The 20859-nt window shown below is 43.8% G+C and overlaps 3 non-coding genes across 3 annotated transcripts; all 3 read left to right on the forward strand.

Annotated features, from left to right (window-relative positions):
- Positions 1–2445: 2445 nt before the first annotated feature.
- Positions 2446–2519, forward strand: trnay-aua (transfer RNA tyrosine (anticodon AUA)). Its single transcript has one exon. It is a non-coding gene; the product is annotated as a tRNA-Tyr (tRNA).
- A 725-nt stretch (positions 2520–3244) lies between these two features.
- On the forward strand, positions 3245–3318 carry trnan-guu (transfer RNA asparagine (anticodon GUU)). The gene has a single exon. It is a non-coding gene; the product is annotated as a tRNA-Asn (tRNA).
- A 4356-nt stretch (positions 3319–7674) lies between these two features.
- On the forward strand, positions 7675–7748 carry trnan-guu (transfer RNA asparagine (anticodon GUU)). Its single transcript has one exon. It is a non-coding gene; the product is annotated as a tRNA-Asn (tRNA).
- Positions 7749–20859: the final 13111 nt, after the last annotated feature.

A 20859-nucleotide genomic window follows, 5' to 3' on the forward strand; every position in this document is an offset into this window, starting at 1 on the left:
TTTGGACTGGAGTATTGAGGGAAAACCTCATCTTCACTGGAAGTTATTGCTTTCATTGTATTTTCTTACTTATGTTTGATTGTTCGGGTTTGACATAATCATATGATAAAACAGGAGGGATATGTTAGGGTTTGCAGAATATCTTCATCGTATGATTATGTTGGAATGTAACCTGTAATAATTTAACTAGTTTGTCCTGTCTAGACAAAATTAGTTTACCAAAGTGATAAGAACCTTTCAACTGATTGACTAGACGCAGAGGAAGCAATCAAAGTTGCTTTGTTTACAGAAAGTAGTAAAAGGCCCCCTGCTATGCTTTGATCAGCAGGGGAGCGTCTCCACCCTATCCTGTGTGTTCCCACACCCCCACTTTCACACCCCCACTTTCAACCCCACTCTGTTTCTCTCAATAAATAAGCACCTGACGAGGCCTGAGTCAGACTTCATTCGACCATCGCTGTAAGCCAGTGCTTCTCAAATAGTGGGGCGCGCCCCCCTTGGGGGGCGCCGTGCTATACCTGGGGGGGCGCGTGTGACCCTGGGGAACAGGCTTTTTTTTTGCAGTACTAGAATAAAGTGTAATTGCGCATCTTCCCAGCAGGGGGCAGTGGCGCTCTCATTGTTACTTCTGTGACGTTTGCGACAGTGCAACATTTTACGACTTACAAGACAAGTTAGGATAGTCACGGTGGGGAGGGGGGGGGCGCGAATAGTTTTCTTCTTGCTAAGGGGGGGCGCGAATAGTTTTCTTCTTGCTAAGGGGGGGCGTAACAGAAAATAATTGAGAAGCACTGCTGTAAGCACAGCGACGAGTGAACTCTCCGCCTGCAGGTGTCTAAAACGACTAACTTGTCTCCAGTGTGGTTCTTGCAAAATAAGTTAGAGTGAGCACCACCCTAACACAGCTGTTAAAGGAAAGGTTGATGGTTCAGGCCCCCCCAGGGAAATCCATGCTTTTTAAAATTATTACTTCATGTTTGGTTCAAATTTGCCTGTAGATGGAATCTATATTTGATTGTTGAAGAGCAGGCAATTCCCTTATCAATTGGTAATTGGGTTAGGGCAGGGGTGACTCGCGGGCCGAACTGGGTTCTAAATTTGGACCGGAGGGCCGGACCAGGAGCAGATGGACGTAGGCGTTGTGTGAAGTCATATAAGCGACCTGTAAAGGTCATTGCATAAAAGATCTTGGCCTTTAGTAGGTAGTAAAGCATGGATATTCCAAACAAGTTTTTTGAAAACAAATGCATTTATTAACAGCATTAAAAAAAAAAATTCACTAAAAAACTGCTATCAGTGATTCTCATAAAATACGACACTGTTATTATGAATAACAATCTCCATCACTTCAATGCCTGCAGGTCAGATTAATGAAAGATGTTTATCTCATGAGATCACATCAAACGGCAAACATTCTGACCAAATATATCATCTCGAAGAATCGGTGAAAGCATACATCCAAATAAAGTAATCAAAACAGCAACACGGTGAGGGGTATCTGAAAATCAGAGCAGAGTTTTAACTCGCAAACACCTGGTAACAGAGGTGAGGAAACGGGAAACACTTGCTTAAAGTAAGCCTTAAGAACTTTACAGGTTAAGATTAGTCGCAAATAGGTGGTGCATCAATGTCCTTGAGCATCCTGCATTGTTTGAAAATGAGAATGGTCGCTAGTTTCAATCCCTGCTATGTGTACAAATCATATTCAAAATGCATTTTTTTACAATAAACTTGAGAGCCTCCCGTTCATTTTCAGTGGGAACAGTGTTGTTGGTCTCCTTTTTTGCTAGTGCGTCATAGTCTGCAGTAAAATTTGTTGTGGCAATTCTTAGGCGAGATCCGAGGTGTTGGTCCGCTTACCTTGATCTGTGACGGGTTGATGTTGATGTGGCTGAACGTCACGTCGCGTACGTCGAGCCAAATTGGCCACTCTTTTTTAAACACTCGGCACTCACTTCTTTTTTTCGGGCCACTCATTTTAATGGAAGGATTCCAGGGGAAGGTTTGTGGGTGGCTTTAGCGCAAAACTGCATCTGAAAGCTCAGCGCGCGAATTATAAGAATGCTGTCGTCAAAGCCCACGCTCTAAATTCGGGACTGATACGAATAGAGCGAGAGTGCGCCAAGTCCGTACTACTGAGTACGTACACGCACTTGTGAGTGTGCACCGAGCTTTCTGACACGGCTTCCGGTAGTAAATGCGCAGGCGAGCGCTTCGCCATCTACTGGGAAAACGCAGTCATTGCAGGCGAAATGACCAAAAAAAAAAAGTTTAATAATACAATTTGTTCAGGGTTGGCGGGCCGGATTAAACGGTCCCGTGGGCCGGATGTGGCCCGCGGGCCGTAGTTTGCCCACCACTGGGTTAGGGTTATGTGGTAATGTTTGCCATTGGATTTTGCTAGATCTCTATCCTTTAAAAATTGAATCAAGCTAACTGTAGTAAGTCTCTGTGGCGCAATTGGTTGGCGCGTTCGGCTATAAACCGAAAGGTGGGTGGTTCAAGCCCACCCAGGGACGTCCTTGGTTTCTGAAATTATTACTTAATGTTTGGTTAAAATTTCCCTGTAGATGGAAGCTATTTGTGGTTGATGAAGAGCAGGCAATTCTCTTACCAATTGGTAATGATGGGCAAATGAAGCTTAAAGATGATTGATAACACTGTTGTTGTGTTTACTTAGACCTCTAGAAGAGCTGAAAGCTAATGATGGGCAAATGAAGCTTAAAGATGATTCATAACCCCGTTGTGTTTACTTAGACCTCTAGATGGCACTCTGTTCACCAAAGAGCTGAAAGCTAATGATGGGCACATGAAGCTTCAAGATGATTCATGAACCCGTTGTTGCGTTTAATTAGACCTCTAGATGGCACTCTTTTCGCCGAAGACCTGAAAGCTAATGATGGGCAAATAAAGCTACAAGATGATTCATGAACCCGTTGTTGTGTTTATTTAGACCTCTGATGGTACTCTTTTCACCGAAGAACTGAAAGCCCACTGACTTGCCATTTCTTAAAACCCCTCACTTTAAACCGACATTGCTATTTAGAGGAGCCAAAGAATACAACAACTGGTTCATAAAACTTCATTTCCCATCACGACCTGAGAGCATAGATCATTGACTACCTGACAGTATGTGCGCATTGGAGAAAATTATGAGTTGAATCTCATGCAATAATATGTTTGCACTCATGGAATTTTACCAGATGACTATCCTTTAAAAACTGAATCAAGCTGACTGTAGTAAGTCTCTGTGGCGCAATCGGTTAGCGCATTCGGCTGTTAACCGAAAGGTTGGTGGTTAGAGCCCACCCAGGGACGTCCTTGGATTCTGAGATTGTTACTTAACATTTGGTTAAAATTTCCCTGTAGATGGAAGCTATTTGTGGTTGTTGAAGTGCAGGCAATTCTCTTAGCAATTGGTAATGCTGGGCAAATGAAGCATAAAGATCATTCATTACCCCGTTATTGTGTTTACTTACACCTCTAGATGTGATGGAGTAATGATTTCATTATGATTGATTAGACATTTATGAATGCAGTGGCTTAACAATGAATATTCTGGTTGCTGTGGGAAGAGTGTTTTTTTTTTATGTGGAATGAAGGTCGGAGGGAGTTGAGGAATCGAAAGCTGTCGACCCCAAGCTGACCGAAGAGATGAGGAGTGGCCGAAGACGACCTTTCTGCTATTTAGTGATATGAAGAAATGAAATGTTTGTTATGATGACATGACGTGCAAAAAAAGCTTATCTGCAAATGTCTGCGCTTGTGTTTACGCTGCCAAAATACGTGAGAAAACCTGTCAAGGGCGGAGGCCGTTTTGCTAATCTTGTTGATTCCCCATCTTTTAGGGGCACCGCCTATTTTGTAAATAGGGACCTCTAAATGAATAAAAGCGAGGTTGATAGGAGAAGCTGATCAGAATTGTGAGAACTTTTAAGCTTTCTTGTTCTCCTTGCAAGAAACCGGAAACGTTCTCTCTTCATTATTTGAGAGTTGGTTAGGAAAATAAACCTAAACAGATGGCAATCTGTTCACCAAAGAGCTGAAAGCTAATGATGAAGCTTCAAGATGATTCATGAACCCGTTCTTGTGTTTACTTAGACCTCTAGATGGCACTCTTTTCACCAAAGAGCTGAAAGCCCACTGACTTACCATTTCTTAAAACCCCTCACTTTAAACCCACATTGCTATCTAGAGCAGTGTCTCCCAACCGCTGTGCCGCGGCACACAAGTGTGCCATGACGAATCATCAGGTGTGCCGCCCAGTTTCGTCTAATTGGTTCAAAGTGAGAAGCATGTAGTGATAGACAGGGCAATTAAATGCTCTTCCAATAGAGGGCAGTGTATCAGCGCGATATGTCTACTCTAGGAGTAGGAAGTTCATAGTTATCCTCGAGTGAGACCAGTGGTTCGGCGATCCTGTTTACAATGCGCTCCGTAATTATTACGGAGCGCATTGTAAACAGGATCGCCGAACCACGGAATATGTGCCGATGCAATACAATCAGACCGACACAATATGAAATCTCAAGATTCCCCGATTCTCCACGCATGCACGATTAGCAAGTGGCTGACTAGGCCTTGCGCGAACTGACCAGTGGTTCGGCGATCCTGTTTACAATGCGCTCCGTAATTATTACCGTCTATTATTATTATTATTAAGTCTAAAACAGTAAACAAGATCACGCTGATTCTTTTATTTTAATCACAATCACTTTAAATAGTTTATTACTTACACCGTCTAAAACCTTTTTTAAAAACTCACTTTTATTTAAAAAAAAGGAATACAATTTAAAGAATATTTAGTATTTATTTCTATTAAAATATTCAACTCTCCATACATATATATATAGGAATAGAATTTTACGTCTTTCGTTGTAATATAACTGATTTTAATATAGGAGCATAACAGATTTTTGTTGGCGGTGTGCCGCGAGATTTTCTCCAATGAAAAGGTGTGCCGTGAATGAAAAAAGGTTGGGAAACACTGATCTAGAGGAGCCAAAGAATACAACAAATGGTTCATAAAACCTTCTTTTCCCATCATACCTGAGAGCATAGATCATTGACTACCTGACAGTATGTGCACATGGGAGACAGATTATGAGTTGAGTCTCATGTGGTAATGCGTTTGCCCTCGGCATTTTGCCGGATCACTATCCTTTAAAAGCTGTATAAAACTTACAGTCCTAAGTCTCTGTGGCGCAATCGGTTAGCGCATTCGGCTGTTAGCTAAAAGGTTGGTTGTTCGAGCCTAGCCAGAGACGCCCGTGTTTAGTGGCTTTATTACTTCATGTTTGGTTCAAATTTCACTTTGGATGGAAGCTATAAAAGCAGGCAATTCTCTTATCAATCGGTAATGATGAGCAAATGAAGCTTAAAGGTGATTCATAACCCCGTTCTTGTGTTTACTTAGGCCTCTAGATGACACCAAAGGGCTGAAAGATAATGATGGGCAAATGAAGCCTCAAGATGATTCATGAACCCATTGTTGTGTTGACTTAGACCTCTAGATGGCACTCTTTTCACCGAAGAGCTGAAAGCCCACTGACTTGCCATTTCTTAAAACCCCTCACTTTAAACCAACATTGCTATCTAGAGCAGTGTTTTTCAACCGGGGTGCCGCGGCACACTGGTGTGCCGCAAAATATTGTCACGGGTGCCGTGGGAAATTCTCCGATTTGTGCCCCTGTGCGGTGTAGCGCCCGGCAGAGTAATCATATCTTCCATATCAGAAGGTGGCAGCAGCAGGTAGCGATTTGCTTTGTGCTTGCAGACGAGAAAATTGGTGACGTGGATGCAGCGGCAGGTATATGGGATGCCCATGCAGGTAGCATTGACAGCGACGTTGTCATTGTGGATAGCGAGACGAGTCGATAGTGACAGTGATGGAGAAGTTTTTGAAGAGAAATAATGCTGACTGTACTCAGCACACACCGGTGTGCCTTGAGAGATGTTAATTACGGAGCGCATTGTAAAGAGGATCGCCAACCCACTGGTCAGTTCGCGCAAGGCTTGGTCAGCCACTTGCTAATCGTGCATGCGTGGAGAATCGGAGAATCTTGAGATTTCATATTGTGTCGGTCTGATTGTATCGCATCGGCACATATTCAGTTTATGTGTGTGTTGTGTGCTTTTTCTAACAGTGACAGACACTATGACGGTTGTGGTGCGTTTGTGGTCCAATGGAAAGCAGAGCATGCAGTTCAACCGGAGAACCTGGATTGGTTATTTTTCACATACATAAAATAAACAGTCAAGTCGAGACACCTAGACTGTAACAGCCACTCAGTTGCTGTCAGAACAGCAGAGCGTCTTTAAAAGTGACTTTGTTCTTATTGTTGCAATATTTATAGACCTAGTCTAAAACCGTAAACAAAATCACGTTGATTCTTTTATTTTAATCACAATCACTTTAAATAGTTTATTTCTTACACCGTCTAAAACCTTTTTAAAAAACTGTCACTTGTATTTAAAAAAAAGGAATACAATTTAAAGAATATTTAGTATTTATTTCTATTAAATTATTCGACTCTCCATACATATATAGGAATAGGACTTTACGTCTTTCGTTGTAATATAACTGATTTTAATATAGGTGCTTAACAGATTTTTGTTGCTTTCTGAAATTATTAATTCATGTTTGGTTAAAATTTCCCTGTCGATGGAAGCTATTTGTGGTTGAAGACGAGCAGGCAATTCTCTTACCAATTGGTAATGATGGGCAAATGAAGCTTAAAGATGATTGATAACCCCGTTGTTGTGTTTACTTAGACCTCTAGATGGCACTCTGTTCACCAAAGAGCTGAAAGCTATTGATGGGCAAATGAAGCATAAAGATGATTCATAACCCCGCTGTGTTTACTTAGACCTCTAGATGGCACTTTGTTCACCAAAGAGCTGAAAGCTAATGATGGGCACATGAAGCTTCAAGATGATTCATGAACCCATTGTTGTGTGTAATTAGACCTCTAGATGGCACTCTTTTCACCAAAGAACTGAAAGCCCACTGACTTGCCATTTCTTAAAACCCCTCGCTTTAAACCGACATTGCTATTTAGAGGAGCCAAAGAATACAACAACTGGTTCATAAAACTTCATTTCCCATCACGACCTGAGAGCATAGATCATTGACTACCTGACAGTATGTGCGCATTGGAGAAAATTATGAGTTGAATCTCATGCGATAATATGTTTGCACTCATGGAATTTTGCCAGATGACTATCCTTTAAAAACGTAAAGCTTAAAGATCATTCATAAACCCGTTATTGTGTTTACTTAGACCTCTGGATGGCAGGCACTCTGTTCACCAAAGAGCTGAAAGCTAATGATGAGCAAATGAAGCTTCAAGATGATTCATGAACCCGTTGTTGTGGTTACATAGACCTCTAGATGGCACTCTTTTCACCGAAGAGCTGAAAGCCCACTGACTTACCATTTATTAAAACCCCTCACTTTAAACCAAAATTGCTATCTAGAGGAGCCAAAGAATACAACAACTCATTCATAAAACCTTATTTTCCCATCACTACCTGAGAGAATAGATCATTGACTACCTAACAGTATGTGCTCATGGGAGACAGATTATGAGTTGAGTCTCATGTGGTAATGTTTTCCATGGGATTTTGCTAGATCACTATCCTTCAAAAATCGAATCGAGCTAACTGCACTAAGTCTCTGTGGCGCAATTGGTTAGCGTGTTTGGCTGTTAACCGAAATGTTGGTGGTTCAAGCCCACCCAGGGACGTCCTTGGTTTCTGAAATTGTTACTTAATGTTTGGTTAAAATTTCCCTGTAGATGGAAGCTATTTGTGGTTGATGAAGAGCAGGCAATTCTCTTACCAATTGGTAATGATGGGCAAATGAAGCTTAAAGATAATTCATAAACCCGTTATTGTGTTTACTTAGACATCTGGATGGCAGGCACTCTGTTCACCAAAGAGCTGAAAGCTAATGATGGGCAAATGAAGCTTCAAGATCATTCATGAACCCATTGTTGTGTTTACTTAGACCTCCAGGTGGCACTCTTTTCACCGAAAAGCTGAAAGCCCACTGACTTGCCATTTCTTAAAACCCGTCGCTTTAAACAAACACTGCTATCTAGATGAGCCAAAGCATGCAACAACTGGTTCATAAAAGTTCATTTCCCATCACTACCTGAGAGCATAGATCATTGACTACCTGACAGTATGTGCGCATTGGAGAAAATTAAGAGTTGAATCTCATGTGGCAATGTTTTCCATGGGATTTTGCCAGATCACTATCCTTTAAGAACTGAATCAAGCTTACTGCACTAAGTCTCTGTGGCGCAATCTGTTAGCGCGTCCGTCTGTTAACCGAATGTTTGGTGGTTCGAGGCCACCCAGGGACGTCCATGCTTTCTGAAATTATTACTTCATGTTTGGTTAAAACCTCCCTGTAGATGGAAGGTATTTGTGGTTGATGAAGAGCAGGCAATTCTCTTACTAATTCGTAATGATGGGCAGATGAAGCTTAAAGATCATTCATAACCCCGTTGTTGTGTTTACTTAGACCTCTAGATGTGATGGAGTAATGATTTCGTTATGATTGATTATACATTTATGAATGCAGTGGTTTAACAATGAATATTCTGGTTGCTGTGGGAAGAGTGTTTTTTTTCATGTGGAATAAAGGTCAGAGGGAGTTGAGGAATCGAAAGCTGTCGACCCCAAGCTGACCGAAGAGATGAGGAGTGGCCGAAGACGACCTTTCTTCTATTTAGTGATATGAAGAAATGAAATGTTTTTATGATGACATGACGTGCAAAAAGAGCTTATCTGCAAATGTCTGCGCTTGTGTTTACGCTGCCAAAATACATGAGAAAACCTGTCAAGGGCGGAGGCCGTTTTGCTAATCTTGTTGAATCCCCATCTTTTAGAGGCACCGCCTATTTTGTAAATAGTGACCTCTAAATGAATAAAAGCGAGGTTGATAGGAGAAGCTGATCAGAATTGTGAGAACTTTTAAGCTTTCCTGTTCTCCTTGCAAGAAACCGGAAACGTTCTCTCTTCATTATTTGTGAGTTGGTTAGGAAAATAAACCTAACAAGATGGCAATCTGTTTACCAAAGAGCTGAAAGCTAATGATGAAGCTTCAAGATGATTCATGAACCTGTTCTTGTGTTTACTTAGACCTCTAGATGGCACTCTTTTCACCAAAGAGCTGAAAGCCCACTGACTTGCAATTTCTTAAAACCCCTCACTTTAAACCAGTGCTTCTCAAATAGTGGGGCGCGCCCCCCTTGGGGGGCGCCGTGCTATACCTGGGGGGGCGCGTGTGACCCTGGGGAACAGGCCTTTTTTTTTGCAGTACTAGAATAAAGTGTAATTGCGCATCTTCCCAGCAGGGGGCAGTGGCGCTCTCATTGTTACTTCTGTGACGTTTGCGACAGTGCAACATTTTACGACTTACAAGACAAGTTAGGATAGTCACGGTGGGGAGGGGGGGGGCGCGAATAGTTTTCTTCTTGCTAAGGGGGGGGCGTAACAGAAAATAATTGAGAAGCACTGCTTTAAACCAACATTGCTATCTAGAGTAGCCAAAGAATACAACAACTGGTTCATAAAACTTCATTTCCCATCACTACCTGAGAGCATAGATCATTGACTACCTGACAGTATGTGCGCATTGGAGAAAATTATGAGTTGAATCTCATGTGATGTTTGCCATGGGATTTTGCCAAATCCCTATCCTTTAAAAACTGAATCAAGCGTACTGTACTAGGTCTCTGTGGCGCAATTGGTTAGCGCGTTCAGCTGTTAGCTGAAAGGTTGGTGGTTCAAGCCCACCCAGGGACGTCAAGGGTTTCTGAAATTTTTACTTAATGTTTGGTTAAAATTTCCCTGTAGATGGAAGCTATTTGTGGTTGTTGAAGTGCAGGCAATTCTCTTACCAATTGGTAATGATGGGCAAATGAAACTTAAAGATAATTCATAAACCCGTTATTGTGTTTACTTAGACCTCTGGATGGCACTCTGTTCACAAAAGAGCTGAAAGCTAATGCTGGGCAAATGAAGCTTCAAGATGATTCATGAACCCGTTGTTGTGTTTACTGAGACCTTTAGATGGCACTTTTTTCACCGAAGAGCTGAAAGCCCACTGACTTGCAATTTCTTAAAACCCCTCATTTTAAACCAACATTGCTATCTAGAGGAGCCAAAGAATACAACAACTGGTTCATAAAACCTTCTTTTCCCATCACTACCTGAGAGCATAGATCATTGACTACCTGACAGTATGTGTCCATGGAAGACAAATTATGAGTTGAATCTCATGTCGTTTGCCATGGGATTTTGCCAGATCACTATCCTGAATCAAACTTACAGTACTAAGTCTCTGTGGTACAATCGGGTAGTACAATCGGTTAGTGCGTCCAGCTGTTAACCGATAGGATGGTGGTTCAACCCCACCCAGCAATGTCGATATGTTTCTGTTTGAATCAAAGTCACACGTTCAACTTTCATTGTGAGTGAAGCTATGTAAATAGGCGTGGTTGATGATGAGACTTTGTCTCACTTCCCAATGGCAAGATGCTGATTTCAATCGTAACAGTTTAACATCACTTGGCCTTCTTTACCAATAGTGACAGCCTAAACTTCTCCATGACTCTTCATCAAAGAGCTGTTATTTGCCGCCTACCTATTAACGTCTCTGTGTTAATGTCAAAACTTTGAATCTGCATCGAATGAGCAAGTCCCTGTGCATCGTTCGTTACAGGCCATTGTAGAGTACTACGTCAGACAATTTATGCAGGCTTGAATCCCATGTTACTTTTCTGTTGCAACTCTAAGCACAATTGGACAATATCAGATCAGAAGCCTTTAAGGAGCGTTGTTCTTACTTTCATTGTTGGTAAAGCAATAACCAGCTGTATATGAATTAAACAGTCTAAGGAATATAGTAATGATGTGACTTCTTAGCATGACATCCCTCCTCTCATGAGAAAGACACAACAGATTAAGTACATTCGTAAATATAAATCCACAGAACAAATACTGCTCATTGAATTCCAATTATTTTGTTAGTCCCTTTGTCCTTGAAATTTATATGTATTAAGCCACGAAGGAAGCAAATGCCTGCCCAGAGATATGCATGATTTATTTCATTTATGTATTCATTTTCATTTATTTTGGATGTAAAACTGTGTAATGTCCATTAACACTGGCCATCTGTATTACAAACATTATAAACAATTGCCTAGGCTGAAGTGTAATTTGCCCTCCTCAGCAGAATAAGCCATCAACAGGAAAAAATATCTGACTATTTTCTCTGTATGGTCTCCAAAACACTGCAGCAATAAACACATTTATTTATGAAATCCCAGCATGAGCTCCAACTTACAAACCATAAAATGGTTAAAAGTTTGTAATTGATGTGTAATTGTATCAAGTGAAAGTTGGTCCAATATGCATTGCTTAAACCCTGCAACACACACAAGTGGAACATCCATAAATTCATAGTTTAACTGCACCAATGTGAGGAAAAAAGACTCAAACTTTCCAATTTTGACATGACTTGAATTACAATTACAGTTGGCTCTGCTTATATACAACTGGGAACATATATATTAAAAAAGTTTGGCAACAAAATGAATAGATAAATTAAACATGAATAACCCTCACGACCTAGCCAATAATAATGTTTCTGCCTATAAAGCACATATCCCGTGTTCAAAATATCACTCTTTAAATAATCTCATTATTAAATATATAATAAAAAATGCATTTATTAATGAATATGTTATCAACATTGCAGTGATTTTAAAATGATGTTATAGTAACTAAGTTACAACGTAACAGAATCCTTGTACAGACTATGGTGGACTATCTAAAGCAGGGGTGTCCAAACTTTTTGCAAAGCGGGCCAGATTTGGTTAGATGAAATTGTATAGGGGCCGACCATTCACACCAACGTTCCTTGAACCATTACCATTGTAAATTAACTTGTAAACATGTAACTATATCTGTCTGCAGATAGGTTGATATTGCAAATTAGAGTCTATTGTCAATTGCACTACCAGAAAAGTTAAAGATTAAACTATCCATCCATCCATCCATCTTCTTCCGCTTATCCGGGGTCGGGTCGCGGGGGCAGCAGCTTCAGGAGGGACTCCCAGACTTCCCTCTCCCCAGCCACTTCATCTAGCTCATCCCGGGGGATCCCAAGGCGTTCCCAGGCCAGCTGAGAGACATAGTCTCTCCAGCGCGTCCTGGGTCGTCCCCGGGGTCTCCTACCGGTGGGACATGCCCGGAACACCTCCCCAGGGAGGCGTCCAGGAGGCATCCTGATGAGATGCCCGAGCCACCTCATCTGGCTCCTCTCAACGTGGAGGAGCAGCGACTCTACTCCGAGTCTCTCCCGGATGACCGAACTTCTCACCCTATCTCTAAGGGAGAGCCCTGACATCCTGCGGAGAAAACTCATTTCGGCCGCTTGTATCCGGGATCTCGTTCTTTCGGTCACGACCCATAGCTCGTGACCATAGGTGAGGGTAGGAGCGTAGATCGACCGGTAAATTGAGAGCTTTGCCTTTTGGCTCAGCTCTCTCTTTACGACGACGGACCGGTACAGAGTCCGCATTACTGCCGACGCTGCACCGATCCGCCTGTCGATCTCGCGCTCCATCCTCCCCTCACTCGTGAACAAGACCCCAAGATACTTAAACTCCTCCACTTGGGGCAGGATCTCATCCCCGACCTGGAGAGGGCATTCCACCCTTTTCCGATCGAGGACCATGGACTCGGATTTGGAGGTGCTGACCCTCATCCCGACCGCTTCACACTCGGCTGCGAACCGCTCCAGTGAGAGCTGGAGATCACGGCCTGAAGAAGCCAACAGCACCATGTTGTCTGCAAAAAGCAGAGACGCGATGCTGAGGTCCCCAAACCGGACACCCTCAACGCCTCGGCTGCGCCTAGAAATTCTGTCCATAAAAACTATGAACAGAATCGGTGACAAAGGGCAGCCTTGGCGGAGTCCAACCCTCACTGAGAACGAATCCGACTTACTGCCGGAAATGCGGACCAAACTCTGGCATCGGTGATACAGGGACCGAACCGCCCTTATCAGTTGGCTCGGTACCCCGTACTCCCGCAGCACCCCCCAGAGAACCTCCCGAGGGACACGGTCGAACGCCTTCTCCAAGTCCACAAAACACATGTGGACTGGTTGGGCGAACTCCCATGCACCCTCGAGGATCCTGCTGAGGGTGAAGAGCTGGTCCACTGTTCCACGGCCAGGACGAAAGCCACACTGTTCCTCCTGAATCCGAGGTTCGACCTCCCGACGGACCCTCCTCTCCAGCACCCCTGAATAGACCTTCCCAGGGAGGCTGAGGAGTGTAATTCCCCTGTAATTGGAACACACCCTCCGGTCCCCCTTCTTAAAGAGGGGAACCACCACCCCAGTCTGCCAATCCAGAGGCACTGTCCCCGATGTCCACGCGATGCTGTAGAGACGTGTCAGCCATGACAGCCCCACAACATCCAGAGCCCTTAAGAAATCCGGGCGGATCTCATCCACCCCCGGGGCCTTGCCACCGAGGAGTTTTTTAACTACCTCAGTGACTTCAACCCCAGAGATTGGAGAGTCCGCCTCAGAGTCCCCAGGCCCTGCCTCCACAATGGAAGGCGTGTCGGTGGAATTGAGGAGGTCTTCGAAGTATTCTCCCCACCGACACACGACGTCCCTAGTCGAGGTCAGCAGCACACCATCTCCACTGTAAACAGTGTTGACGTTGCACTGCTTCCCCCTCCTGAGACGCCGGATGGTGGACCAGAATTTCCTCGAAGCCGTCCGGAAGTCATTCTCCATGGCCTCGCCAAACTCCTCCCACGCCCGGGTTTTTGCCTCAGCAACCGCCGAAGCCGCGTTCCGCTTGGCCATCCGGTACCTGTCAGCTGCCTCGGGAGTCCCGCAGGCCAAAACGGCCCGATAGGACTCCTTCTTCAGCTTGACAGCATCCCTTACCGCCGGTGTCCACCAGCGGGTTCGGGGATTGCCGCCACGACAGGCACCAATGACCTTACGACCGCAGCTCCGGTCGGCCGCCTCAACAATGGAGGCGCGGAACAAGGTCCACTCGGACTCAATGTCCCCCGCCTCCCCCGGGACCTGGGAAAAGTTCTGCCGGAGGTGGGAGTTGAAGCTCTTCCTGACAGGGGATTCCGCCAGACGTTCCCAGCAGACCCTCACAGAACGTTTGGGTCTGCCAGGTCGGACCGGCATCTTCCCCCACCATCGGAGCCAACCCACCACCAGGTGGTGATCAGTTGACAGCTCCGCCCCTCTCTTCGCCCGAGTGTCCAAAACATGCGGCCGCAAATCCGATGACACGACTACAAAGTCGATCATCGAACTGCGGCCTAGGGTGTCCTGTGCCAAGTGCACACATGGACACCCTTATGTTTGAACATGGTGTTCATTATAGAAAATCCGTGTCGAGCACAGAAGTCCAATAATAGAACACCGCTCGGGTTCAGATCGGGGGGGCCGTTCCTCCCAATCACGCCCTTCCAGGTCTCACTGTCATTGCCCACGTGAGCATTGAAGTCACCCAGTAGAACGATGGAGTCCCCAGAAGGAGCGCTCTCCAGCACCTCCTCCAGGGACTCCAAAAAGGGTGGGTACTCTGAACTGCCGTTTGGTGCATAGACACAAACAACAGTGAGGACCCGTCCCCCCACCCGAAGGCGGAGGGAGGCTACCCTCTCGTTCACCGGGGTGAACCCCAATGTGAAGGCGCCCAGCCGGGGGGCAATAAGTATACCCACACCTGCTCGACGCCTCTCACCGTGGGCAACTCCAGAGTGGAAGAGAGTCCAGCCCCTCTCGAGAGGGCTTGAACCGGAACCCAAACTGTGCGTGGAGGCAAGTCCGACTATATCTAGTCGGAACTTTCCGCCTCGCACACCAGCTCGGGCTCCTTTCCAGCCAGAGAGGTGACATTCCATGTCCCAAGAGCCAGCTTCTGCAGCCGGGGATCAGACTGCCAAGGTCCCTGCCTTTGGCCGCCGCCCAGCTCACACTGCACCCGACCCCTTTGGCCCCTCCCACAGGTGGTGAGCCCATGGGAAGGGGGACCCACATTTCCTTTTCGGGCTTTGCCCGGCCGGGCCCCATGGGCGGAGGCCCGGCCACCAGACGCTCGCCTTCGAGCCCCGCCTCCAGGCCTGGCTCCAGAGGGGGGCCCCGGTGACCCGCGTCCGGGCGAGGGAAATCTGTTTCCATGTATATTCTTCATCATAAGGGGCTTTTTGAGCCGTGCTTTGTCTGGCCCCTCACCTAGGACCCGTTTGCCATGGGTGACCCTACCAGGAGCATGAAGCCCCAGACAACATGGCTCCTAGGATCATAGGGGCACGCAAACCCCTCCACCACGATAAGGTGACGACTCATGGAGGGGAAGATTAAACTTAACTCAAGATTAAACTAATAATACATTAAATACAAATAAACAATTTTATGAAATGTTATTAGATGTATTAAGTTTGTTTTATTATTGTTATTGTTGTATTAATGGGAAGGGTGATATTGACTGCAGTATACAGGCCAGGTTGCATCATGTCACCAGTCAGATTTTTAATCCAAATTAAATCATTCTCCATTGTATCTTTTTTATTTCAACTTTATACGCAACAAATTACTTCATAATCACAAAATAATAATCCATAGTCTTTTTGTTGTTTGCGATCACTGTGAGTGGGCAGCGCGGACGCATAATAGTGTGCAGAGTTTGTACGAATTCTTAATTACTTAACTATACATCTCTCACCAGTAGTCCGTGTTTCGTTTTAGTTTTTTTGCTTTTCCCTGTGCAGCGTCACTTGCAGCATCTCTGATTTTAGCGTCGCTTTTGTCCTTGGTGTGCGGACATTTGAATGAGGAAGTGTCTGTCATCTTGCAAACGGACACCTGTGTGCGCGTAAACTGGGAAGGGACGGGGGAGACACGCTCGCAACAGATAATGAACGCTGACTCATGTGCGCGTTCCCGTTCGGACGAGTTTCATTTCTATGGCTCGCTCTGGGGCGCGCAGGTCCCCGCGACAGTGCCAGCGGGCCACTTATTATTGATTTTATGACACAATGCTTCGGTCCGTCTAAATTTAGACGCGGGCCGGATTTGACCCGCGGCCCGGACTTTGGAAACCCCTGATCTAAAAGATTAATACCAAAAACTAAATAGTCGAAATAGTACACTGATTACAGTGGTATTTTTTCTATGGTCTAGCTACTGAATTTGTTAATATTTTGTGAAAACAGCATTGGATTAACTCGAGTCACATGAATTGATTCAAAACTGCCAATTTTAGGAATTGCAACTTGCGTCGGTAAAATTTATGAATGACTCGAGTCAGATTTGTTTGACTTAGGATTCGTATTCATGAGACTCAAAATTAACTGTTTGACTTGATAAATCATTGTGTTTTCGTTTGAACATCTACAGTAGAAAGAGAAAGAGAAGAAAGTGTAGCTTTTGTTTTTGACAGAAATGATTTTTGGGGCGATGGCGACATAAACTCTATTGTTGCTTTTAATAAAGTACATTTTGTTGTATGATTTTGTAAAGATATTTCATGTTTGTGTTATTTATTAAGAATTTTGCGTTTTCTGCGGGAGTTGCGTTCGAGAACCACCCGCTGTCATGTGCCGTGCCACCTGTCACCAGCCCATACTCTCTGTCACTATGGATACTATTCACACCCTAACCCTTCCATTAAGTCAATCACCCATACCTGTTCCTGCTCGTTAACCAGTTCCTATTTAAACACCACACATCAGTCACTCCCTTGTCAGTTCGTCCCAGTATGCTATTCCTCTGTGCCCTTGCTCTGTGCACTGTTGTTCTTTTTGCCTCCCAGTTGCCGAACTGCTTCCATGTACTGACCGACCAAGCCCGAACCACCCCTGACCAAGCCAATGACCTAGCCCGAACGCCACCAGCCCTGACCAAACGCCCGATCACTGACCACGACTTCATCTCGCTCCTTGAACTCTATGCCTGATCTAGCACCGTCCCCCGACTTCCATCCGTGGTGAAAGAGAGCTCAGTAGAGTAGGACCGGGCGTGCATAAAAGCCATGTCCGAGTCCCATCCACCGTCCCCGTACAGCCACCCGGCCGAGCGCCGGCCCCGGACTTCCATCCACGGAGGTGAAAGAGAGCTCCGTAGAGTAGAACCGGGCGTGCATAAAAGCCATTAGTTTTTCAAACCTTCTGTGTCATTCCAAATCATTAAATCCTTCAAACTATTCGTCCTCCGTGTCACTTACAAACAAAGCCGCTAATGATGCCGATAGTACGTGGGGCCCTTCGTCATCTTCGTCATCCCGTGATCGAATCCTTGTCCTTTATATAAACAACTGCCGGGCCGCGCCGCTGACGTCACTTGAAATTCAAATTACAGTAATGCCTTGCTACATCGCGGTGCATTTATCGCGGTTTCACTTTTTTTATTTTTTATTTTTGAAAATTTATGAAAAACCTCACATATAAGTTCCTCAGTATAAGTCGCCCCCCCAACCAAACCATGAAAAAAACGCAATTTATAGTCAGAAAAATACGGTATTTGCTGTAAAAATGCACAATTTTAGTTAAAATATCAAGTTATGTTGTTTACATTATACACACTTTTGTTGCATAAATGGTACAAAAAGAGGTTGAATAAAGAAAAGCCAACTTTGTCTTTTAATGATTCAAGTTTTAACCATGGATTATGAACATTGTTTTGAACAGATGACTGCCTGTATGGCTCGTAAATCTGGTTCCGCTGTTGTTTTTACACTTGTTTTATATTCTATCTATAATTTCAGCTCTAAGTTGCATGTGCAAACAATAACCTTTTTTTCCTCCAATGTTTTTATGTTTTGTATGTAGTTGGATTTACCTGTATTCAAATTTCTATTAAAAATCTTCATTTTGATTGACACACTGTATCAAAGCATAATTCACTTAAGTCACCTGTCAACATTAAAGTTGTACCATCACTGCTCTTTGTTCACAAGTACTGTAGGAAAAGTAGCATAATTTCCGGACTATAAGCCGCGACTTTTTTCCAAAATTTTGAACCCTGCGGCTTATAATCAGGTGCGCCTTATATAAGGATTTTTTTCGTGATTTTTGTGATGACTTGATCACTTTTATACACTGCGGTATCTTGAAGAAAAAAACAACAACAAAAATACTATTTTGAAACACTACTATGGCTGCTGCTTATTATGGCTGTGTTGCTTGTGACTATTATGAGCTTTAGTAGGAATGCACGCTAGGTGACCTGCGTCAAAAGGCTCTAAACCCTTTCGCTTACTCTGCCATGTGACTCAGAGATTACACAAAGCAGTGGCGCTGTTTGGACCATCTGCATTGTATTAAAACCCAATCAATCAGCATTTAAATTCAATTCTTCTGACATTTTGCTCACTAAAAACAAGTTGTAATAAACGTGTACTTTTAATATTCAGAAGGTTACTTTGAACCCCGAGGCTTAAATGGCGGCGCGGCGTATTTATGGATTTTTACGGCCTCCAGGGGGCGCTCTAGCAGGAAGCAAGAGCGAGACAGATGAAGAAGAGATAATGCGCCGAAGAAGACGTGCTAGTTTGTGTTTTGAACATTTCGCGCATCATGCACACACCCTCAAAACACACGAAGAATTGCATTTGATCCAGCTTTTAAGTTAAAAGCAATCGATTTGACTGTCAAAGAGGGAAATAGAGCTTAAATGGCGGCACGGCGTATTTATGGATTTTTACGGCCTCCAGGGGGCTCTCTAGCAGGAAGCAAGAGCGAGACAGACGAAGAAGTGATAATGCGCCGAAGAAGACGTGCTAGTGTGATTGTGTTTTGAACATGTTGCGCATCACGCACACACTCTCATCATGGAAAAAACACGAAGAACTGCATTTGATGCAGCTTTTAAGTTAAAAGCAATCGATTTGGAATGCATAAAAGCGACGACAAAAGAGAGACTGTGTGGCGAAGGACATATAACGCTATTCCAATCGGACACTGAGGAGGAAGACTTCGATGGTTTCAGTGCTCAGGAGGAAGATGAATATGGCTCCTTTTTTACTTTTACTGGTATGTTTTTTAACGAGCCCTGTTGGTGCTGTACTACCGTGTTGCTGCTGTGTTACCACTGCGTCTCAGTGACTTTTAGCGGTATGTTTTTTTTTTAATCCAGCCCTACTAGTCTTGTGTTACTTTCATGTTGCTGCGGTATTACTGCCGCGTTACAGGCAATGTTTAGAAAGACATGTTAAAGTATGTTATTAAAACTTTAAAATGGCTTTCTGTGTACTGTCTTTATTTGTAAAAAATGCGTGTGCACGTGCGGTTTATAGTCCGGTGCGGTTTATATAAGAAAAAAACTAATTTTAGCTGGTGCGGTTTATAGTCCGGTGCGGTTTATAGTCCGGAAATTACGGTAAACTAAAAGGGTGGTCATGCAATTATTTTTGACAAAGCTTCCCTTCTATCAATGCAATCCCAGATGGGTTGTTTGACAAATGTATACATGGATTATTCACCAAATCGGTCTCACTGATTTAACTTAACTTTTTCCCTTTTATTTACAAAACAGTCATGATAACACATCAATGTCTCTCGTAGCAATTTTCTTGAACAACGAAATTCCACACAAGCTTTTAAAGCAAAGCTAACACTTTTTATTAACCTAATATTTATTGACCAACAGCACAATGACTACAAATTGCACATCAGCGCACTGTACCTTTGCCTGCTTCAGGTCATGGTTCTTTTCCTCATCTGAAGTTTGCCAGTGACAACTACAATAAACTCTGGATCTGTTATTCAAATCAGTACATTAGTATTCATTAAAGTGCAGCTCTCTACTGTATGTCTCTAAACCCAGTTGCCTTGATGGATTATGACACTGTTCAAATTAGAAGTGAAGGGAGTGCGGACAGCCACCAAGGTCCATTCAATATTTCCTGAGAATTTAATGAAAATGTCTTGATCTGGCCCAGGATTTATTACCTTCCCCTTTGATTCATGTTCCACCACTGAAGTTTCATCAGAGCTGACGTGGTTTTAAAAAAGTGGAAAAAAACCAAGACATAGAAATTAATATAACATAAGGTTTGATATTACAAAATTAGAAAAAAAACTGTGAAAGCATGTCATCATAATAATGGAGAACATATTTAATATACCGTTTTTTTCCGTGTATAGTGCGCAAAATTTAACAAATTTATTGTACTAAAATCTGGGGTGCGCATTATACATGGGTACAAAAAAACTTTTACTTTTTTTTTTTTTTTTTTTTTAGAAAACAAAACCAACAACAGGACTGACCGACAAAGTCGTGGAACAAAAAGACAGGGTGACATTACCAAAGACAGGAACAGAAAGCAAACAGACATCATGACAGTAACACATGCAATGATCCGACGGTGAGCGAGGGGCAGACAGGACTTAAATACAAAACACGTTACATCGATTGAGGTGACACAGGAAGAGAGGGGCGACGCGAACAGAAACTATGGCAACCTAGACACATAGCAAAACTGGGGACGAGACGTGACAAATGTCCCTCGAAATGAAACTTGAAATCACCAAGTTTTGGTTTCCAAGGGTGTTTTTATTCCTCTTCAACGTCTCTCCCATACAGAGCCGCCTTTTTCACGTCTGCACGCCTCTTTCTCGTGCGCGCACGGAGCGCGGTGGTGCGTTTATGGGCAGTCGGAGAAATCAACGCCAACAAAAAAAATTACATCCAGCCTAGTTAATACCATACCAAAGACTATAAAAATGGGACCCATTGCCTCCCTGCGTGTGTGACGATCATTGGGACTTAAAAAAATAAAAGAAAAAAAA

Source organism: Syngnathus typhle, linkage group LG1 (assembly GCF_033458585.1).
Source record: "Syngnathus typhle isolate RoL2023-S1 ecotype Sweden linkage group LG1, RoL_Styp_1.0, whole genome shotgun sequence".
Taxonomy (NCBI): domain Eukaryota; kingdom Metazoa; phylum Chordata; class Actinopteri; order Syngnathiformes; family Syngnathidae; genus Syngnathus; species Syngnathus typhle.